The following is an 8,120-nucleotide window of genomic DNA, read 5'->3' on the forward strand; positions in this document are numbered from 1 at the left end:
CCCCCCCCTAACCTTTTAATTAAATTAATTAACCCCTGTTAACCCCCCTGTCACTGACGTGTGGGTCCCACACGTCAGGTTTGACCGGACCAGCCCAGTTGACCGCTGACGTCGTGCTGACGTCATGCTGACGCAATTATATATTTTCTGGAATTAAAATAATTCAGAAAATCCAGAAAATGATTTAAACTTCAAAAATTCATAACAATTCAACTGTAGCTCAGATTTAAATAATTTATATATGAAAAATTATCAGAAAAATACAATCTTTCCATCTGTACTAGTTTCATGCATGAAAACCAACTTATACATGTTGAATATGGGAAAACACATTAGGGCATATATAAGAGACTTAATTTAGAAATGCATTTGAACCTTTGGTTCAAAAGGACTTCAAACCAAATGTTTACTAGATGCATTAGCTCAAACAGCATCACATCTACATGCCATGTTCATGCATCATATTGTTGCATATGATTGTGTTTTGATTGCCGGCACCGTTCCTTCTCGATAGGTCCTGCTCCGGAGACGTTCCAGAGTACCTGTCTGTGAAGCAGTGCCTCCCTTGTTGATTTACCAGGCAAGCAAACCCCCTTGTTCATTTTGATAAAACCCTAAATAGTTGAAACCCACTAGCATGTGTAGGAGTTGATTGAAGCCACTGATGTGTTCCTACCATGCTATGCCTGCTATTGCTTAGAGTTGTGTCAGGTCTGATTCATTGGGAATGAATTGGAGTGTCACGATACGTTCTGATGCTGAGAGTGAGGTGTGTGAACACGATTTGGTAAAGGTAGCGGTGAGAGGCCATGTAGGAGTACATGGTGGGTTGTCTCACTGGAACCGTCCTTAAGCCCTGAGTTCTGTGTATGTTGTCCAATGACTCGATACTTCCACACATTGGGCTCCGGGCGCTCCAAGCCCTCTCGACTTATTAACCAACTTGATCTCTGTCCAGGAGTCGCAACTAGTTTCTGGTGTTTGTAGGTAGTGCTATTTTTCTACCAAGTGGCACCCGGCAGGGTGGGCTTGGGACAGACTAGGCACACGTGGCCTGGTGTACCGAGTGGCACCCGGTTGGTGGGCTCGGGAACCCTGCTCACATCGCTTGGGGCCGTGAGCGACACCCCGGCCGGATCTCCTTGCGGATGGAACCCGAATAGGCGATAAACCTGGACTAGAGTCTTGTGTGGTTAGTCAGGTCGTGGCCGACACCCTCGCCAGGCTTCCGCTTGAAGGTTGCCGAGATACATGACGTGTACATGGCGGTAAGTGGCGAGAGCGTGTGTGAAGAAGTACACCCCTGCAGGGTTAACATGATCTATTCGAATAGCCGGGTCCGCGGTTATGGACTTCTTGGATGCTTACATGGTACATAGACAACTTGAAGTGGATACTATAAAATGCTCAAGACAAGTGTGAGTGCTATGGATGGCCTTCTCGTAGGGAGACGGGGACGAGTCCATAGTGGTGTATTGTGTGGTGATTAGTGGACTCGTGTACGTTGTTTCACCTCCAGAGTTTCTGGTAGTCGTAGAATAGGATAGCCACAGAGTCAAAGCTGGCTTGCTGCAACTAAACCCCACATTACCCTCTTGATACCAATGCATGTACGATAGGATCTGATGTAAGTCTTGCTGAGTACCTTTGTACTCATGTTGCTTTATTTATGTTTTTGCAGCGGAGACTTCGGTCTTACTAGTGTTCTCGTGGACTTCGACTAGTAGCTAGTACCTCAGCTACGATCTTGATCGGATGTTGTAGATAGTCAGGCTCTTCAGCCTTTTTCATTTGTAGATGTCTGTACCCAGACATGTAATGCTTCCGCTTGTTGCTTGATTGCTCTGACTGTTGGGTCATGTGACCCCTGTTTGTAATAATACTGTGACGGCTCTTCTGAGCCTTTATCTATATGAGTTGTTGAGTTATGCTGTGATGCCATGTTGTACAGCACATACTTGCATGTTATGCGTACGTGTAATGTGTATTGCTATGTGTGGGATCTGACTATCTAGTTGTTTATTCTTAGTAGCCTCTCTTACCGGGAAATGTCTCCTAGTGCTTCCACTGAGCCCTGGTAGCTTGCTACTGCTCCGGAACACTTAGGCCGGCCGGCATGTGTCCTTCTTCGATCTTGTGTCTGTCCCTTCGGGGAAAAGTCACGCGATGAATACCGGAGTCCTGCTAGCCTGCTACAGCCCGGTTCACCGGAGTCCTGCTAGCCCAGTGCTACAGCCTGGATTCACTCGCTGATGACCGACACGTTCGATGCTGGGTCATGGATGCCTGTCCCTGTAAGTTAGTGCCACTTTGGGTTTACGACTAGCCATGTCAGCCCGGGCTCTTTATCATATGGATGCTAGCAACACCATCATATACGTGTGCCAAAATGCGCAAACGGTCCCGGGCAAAGGTAAGGCGACACCCGTGGGGATACCGTGCGTGAGGCCGCAAAGTGATATGAGGTGTTACATGCTAGATCGATGTGGCATTGAGTCGGGGTCCTGACAGCGCTGGTATCAGAGCCTGACTGCCTGTAGGTTTACCAAGCCATACTGGTCGAAGTTGAGTCTAGAAATTCTTTAGTTATGTAAGGGAATTGATTGTGGGAAGGAACGTAAGGCTCTTTTTACTCCTTTACCTCATGGCCTTCTGATCTGAGTCATCCTATCTTTCCGACGGGGTTAAGGAACTAGGCTTCTCCTCCGTCTATCAGGATCACGTGTTACTACTCCGTAGTCCCATAGGATTGGTTGATCAGAGTCATACCCCAGTTTTCGAGTACTTCCGGTGTAGTCTGTTTAGTACTATCTCAGAACCTTGAGTGATGATGATAAGTATGTTACCACCCCATGTTTAGTAGGATGTCTCATTCTGAGCATTTTACTGCCGTTATGCTGCCGGAATTTTCCTAAGGAGTTCGAGTGATATTAATTCCTTGTCCTACATTCTATAGTCTATAGTTAATGTTGATTGCATCCCTGGGTTTCGTTTCGCAGGATGTCATCAAGTTCTTTTAATCGTAGCCGGAACCATGGAGATGGTAGGGATGAGAATCCTCCCGACCAGCCTTCGCTGGCAGAGTTCATGCTAGAGATGGAGAGGAACAAGCGTGAGTCTAACCGTTTGTTGGCACGTATCGAGGAGAACACCGCACATCAGTTCAAAGGGTCTGCTACCATTCATGACCTCATCCGCTTGCACCCACCCACCTTTCATCATTCCATTGAGCCACTCGATGCAGATGACTGGCTCCGTAGCATCACCCATAAGCTGCGTTCCGCGAGCGTAGCTGAAGATGACAAGGTCACTTATGCCACATACCACCTGGAAGGTCCTGCTAGTCTTTGGTGGCAGAACTACGAGGCTATGCTTCCAGCTGGCCAGATTCCTACCTGGAAGGATTTCACTGAGGCCTTTCGCGAGCATCACATTCCCCAGGCCCTCATTGATCGCAAGAGAGAAGAGTTCTGTAGTTTCACCCAGAGTAAGATGGCTGTTGATGCTTATAGCAGAGAGTTCGAGAACCTTGCCCGTTATGCCACAGAAGAAGTGTCCACGGATGCTAAGAAGCAGGCTAGGTTCCGGAAGGGTCTCAACCCCAAGTTGCGTCGTGATATTCACCTGCATCATTGCGATACATTCCAAGCTCTTGTGAACAAAGCCATCAATGCAGAGACAGCTCAGCTCACTTACGAGGAGTCTCGTAAGCACACCCGTGATTTGGGATCCTCCTCTGGCTCTAGTTCCCTGAAACGCCGGATTTGGGTTCCAAACTCCGCTCTTCCTTCCGGTTATACACCGAGGTCATCTCATGTGGTGCCTCCTCCAGCTCAGTCGTATGTTCCACCCAGGCCTACTGGTAGACCGCTTGTCAGTGCGGGTCCCCGTCCAACCTCAGGGACTTGCTTCACATGCGGGAAGCCAGGACACTATGCACGTGACTGCTCTCAGACTAGTTATGCTCCACCCCAGCCCGAGAAGACTGTTGGCTGTGTTAAGCCATCACGCAAGATGATCAGTGTCAAGTCAGTTTCCACTGAACGTGGACGTGTGCATCACGTCTCAGCTAAAGACGCTCATGATGATCCAGATGTCGTTCTTGGTACACTCCTTGTCAATTGTCACCCAGCATCAGTTCTATTCGATACTGGAGCATCTCACTCCTTCATTTCTGAAGGCTATGCTCGTTTGCACGACATGTCATTTTGCGATATGCCAACTCCGCTTGAAATCCAAACCCCAGGGTCTAGATGGCAGACCACCAGAATCAGCCATGGTAACAAAATACTTGTTGATAGAATTGTATTCCTTGCATCACTTGTAGCCCTCAAGTCCTCAGATATTAACATCATCTTGGGTATGGACTGGATGACAGCTCATCATGCCAAGATTGATTGTTACACAAGATCTGTTCAGCTTACACACCCGTCTGGCAAGATAGTCACCATCTCCACTAGAGTTGCAAAGCGTCAGCTCTATTCTCTTAATGCCAGCCCTCTTCCAGACCTTGAAGATATCCCGGTAGTCCGTGACTTTCCGGATGTCTTTCCAGAGGAACTGCCAGGTGTTCCACCTGACAGAGAAGTAGAGTTTGTCATAGATCTTATCCCAGGAACAGCTCCAATCTCCCGGAGACCTTACAAGATGGCACCCTTAGAACTAGCCGAGCTTAAGAAACAACTCGATGAGTCCTTGCAAAAGGGTTTCATCCGTCCTAGTTCTTCTCCTTGGGCTTGCCCCGTCCTTTTCGTCAAGAAGAAGGATGGTACGGACCGGATGGTTGTAGATTATCGTCCCGTTAATTTGGTCACGATAAAGAACAAGTATCCGCTTCCCAGGATCAACGACCTGTATGATCAGCTCGCTGGATCCTCAGTCTTCTCCAAGATGGATTTAAGGTTAGGCTACCATCAAATCAAGATCAGAAACGGGGACATTCCCAAGACAGCTTTTGTCACTCGTTATGGCCAGTACGAGTACACCGTCATGTCCTTCGGCCTAACCAACGCCCCAGCCACATTTTCCCGCCTAATGAACTCGATCTTCATGGAGTACCTAGATAAGTTCGTCGTGGTTTACCTCGATGATATTCTTATTTACTCGAAGAACGAGGAAGAGCATGCCGAACATCTTAGACTTGTGTTAGAAAAACTCATAGAGCACCGCCTTTATGCCAAGTTCTCCAAGTGTGAATTTTGGTTGCCAGAAGTGACCTACCTAGGCCACGTAATCTCTGGTAAGGGCATTGCTGTCAATCCCGAGAGAGTTCAAGCCGTTCTCGATTGGACTCCACCTGAAACAGTCAAACAAGTTAGGAGTTTCCTTGGCCTAGCCAGCTATTGTCGCCGCTTTGTTGAAAACTTCTCCAAAGTAGCCAAACCCCTCACGGAACTTCTCAAGAAAGATAAAAAGTTCGAGTGGTCCCCACAGTGTGAGTACAGTTTTCAGGAACTGAAAAGGCGCCTGACTTCTGCTCCCATACTTGTGCCACCGGATTTCACTAAAGACTTTATTATCTACTGCGACGCCTCACGACAGGGACTAGGTTGCATTCTTATGCAGGATCGTCATGTGATTGCCTATGCATCCCGACAGTTGCATCCACATGAGGAGAATTATCCTACACATGATCTAGAGCTTGCAGCCGTAGTCTATGCACTCAAGACCTGGCGACATTACCTCCTTGGTAAACGTTGCGAGATCTACACCGATCACCAGAGTCTCAAGTATATATTCACCCAACCGGATCTGAACCTTAGGCAAAGACGTTGGTTGGAGTTAATCACAGATTATGATCTAGGGATTACCTACACCCCAGGCAAAGCCAATGTCATGGCTGATGCGCTAAGCCGTAAATCCTATTGCAACAATCTCATGTTGCAGCAAGGCCAACCACTTCACCATGAGGAATTCTGTAAGCTTAATCTTCACATAGCTCCTCGCGGATGCCTTTCTACCTTGGTGGCGAAACCTACCCTTGAGGATCAGATCATCTCTGACCAGAAGTTTGATAGGGGAATTATTCGCATCAAGAGAAACATTAAGAAGGGAGTTGGTGGATGTTTCTCTATGGATGATCGTGGTGTTGTTTTCTTTGATAATCGCTTGGTGGTTCCCAAGAATCAACATCTGCGACAACTGATTCTTAAGGAGGCGCATGAATCTCCTCTCACGATTCATCCCGGTAGTACTAAGATGTATCAGGACCTACGCCAGAGGTTCTGGTGGACTAGGATGAAGAGAGAAATCGCTGAGTTCATTGCTAAATGTGACATTTGTCGTCGCGTTAAGGCAGAGCATCAAAGACCTGCTGGCACCCTTCAGCCTTTAGCTATTCCTGAATGGAAATGGGATAAAGTTAGTATGGACTTCATCACCGGCTTTCCCAAGACCAAGAGAGGGAATAACGCTATCTTCGTAGTCGTTGATCGTCTTTCCAAAGTGGCTCACTTCCTCCCTGTTCGAGAGAGTATCACTGCTAGTCAGCTTGCTGACTTATATATTTCTCGAATAGTGTCACTCCATGGTGTTCCACTAGAGATCAATTCAGACCGTGGCAGCCTTTTCACTTCTCATTTCTGGGAGAGTTTCCAAACTGCCATGGGAACCCATCTTTCCTTCAGTACCGCTTTCCACCCTCAGTCGAGTGGTCAGGTGGAACGGGTCAATCAAATTCTCGAAGACATGCTCAGAGCTTGCGTTATCTCATTCGGTATGGATTGGGAGAAATGTCTTCCTTTCGCCGAGTTTGCCTATAACAATAGCTACCAATCCAGCCTCAAGCAAGCTCCTTTTGAGGTTCTCTATGGACGAAGATGTCGAACACCTTTGAACTGGTCAGAAACCGGTGAAAGACAATTCTTTGGACCGGATATGATCCAGGAGGCAGAAGAGCAAGTTCGCATCATCCGTGAGAATTTGAAAACAGCCCAGTCTCGTCAGAAAAGCCAGTATGATCGTCATCATAAGGATATGACTTATGAAATTGGCGACCAAGCTTACCTTCGGGTTACTCCTTTGAAGGGTACCCATCGTTTCGGTATCAAGGGCAAGTTGGCTCCTCGTTACATTGGTCCCTTTCGCATTCTCGCTAAACGAGGAGAGGTTGCCTACCAGTTGGAACTACCCCCACATCTTTCTCGAGTTCATGATGTCTTCCACGTCTCTCAACTCAGGCGTTGCTTCTCGGATCCTATTCGTGGAGTGGACCACGAAACGCTTGATCTCCAAGATAACCTCACATATCGAGAGTACCCGGTTCGCATTCTTGATCAAGCAGAGCATGTTACCCGACGTCAGAACATCAAGTTTCTCAAAGTTCAGTGGTCTCATCATTCCGAGAGAGAGGCTACTTGGGAGCGAGAAGATCGTCTTCGACTGGAGTACCCCGCTTTCTTTCCGTCGACCCCTGAATCTCGAGACGAGATTCTGTCAAGTGGGGGCGAGTTGTCACATCCCTAGTCTGGTATGACTTAGACTAGCTAGCTATTTGTGCATCATATTTAAATTTCATTTAAATTTGAAATGAGGATTGGTGGAAACCTCAGAATCATTTTTTGAAAATGACCCAAATAAAAATTTCTCCAAAAGGGTCCAAGAAAATGCTCATGTTGCCCTCTGAAAATATTGGACAGAGATAAAAATCAAAACAATATTTTTAGGAGCTCATGGACATTTATTTTGGCCATTTGGATTAATTCGATAAATATTTGCATTGGAAATATATTTCTATATATATGAAATATGGTCCAAAAATTATGCCAATTATAAAAGAGCTCTGGAATAATACCATTAGCCCCTACAAAAATTGGCATAATAAAATTAAATGATTTAATATATTTATTAAATCAAACAAATGTCAGAAAATTAGAAAAGAAAACAGAAAAGGGGAGAGAGACTTACCTGGGCCACTTACCTGGCCCATCTCCAGCTGGCGGCCAAGCCCACCCCCGCTGCTTTCTGTCGTCTCCCTCCTCGGACAGAAGGACGAGGGCGTGTGCCCGACGCTTGCCGGCACGTGCGCGCGCCACCTCCCCCCTGCTGGCCACCTCCTGCTTCCCTGGACTCCCTCCCAATGCCACGGAGACGGCCACGCACCTCAGGCCCTCTCATTCCTC

Source organism: Triticum aestivum, chromosome 3A (genome assembly GCF_018294505.1).
Source record: "Triticum aestivum cultivar Chinese Spring chromosome 3A, IWGSC CS RefSeq v2.1, whole genome shotgun sequence".
NCBI classification, from domain to species: Eukaryota; Viridiplantae; Streptophyta; class Magnoliopsida; order Poales; family Poaceae; genus Triticum; species Triticum aestivum.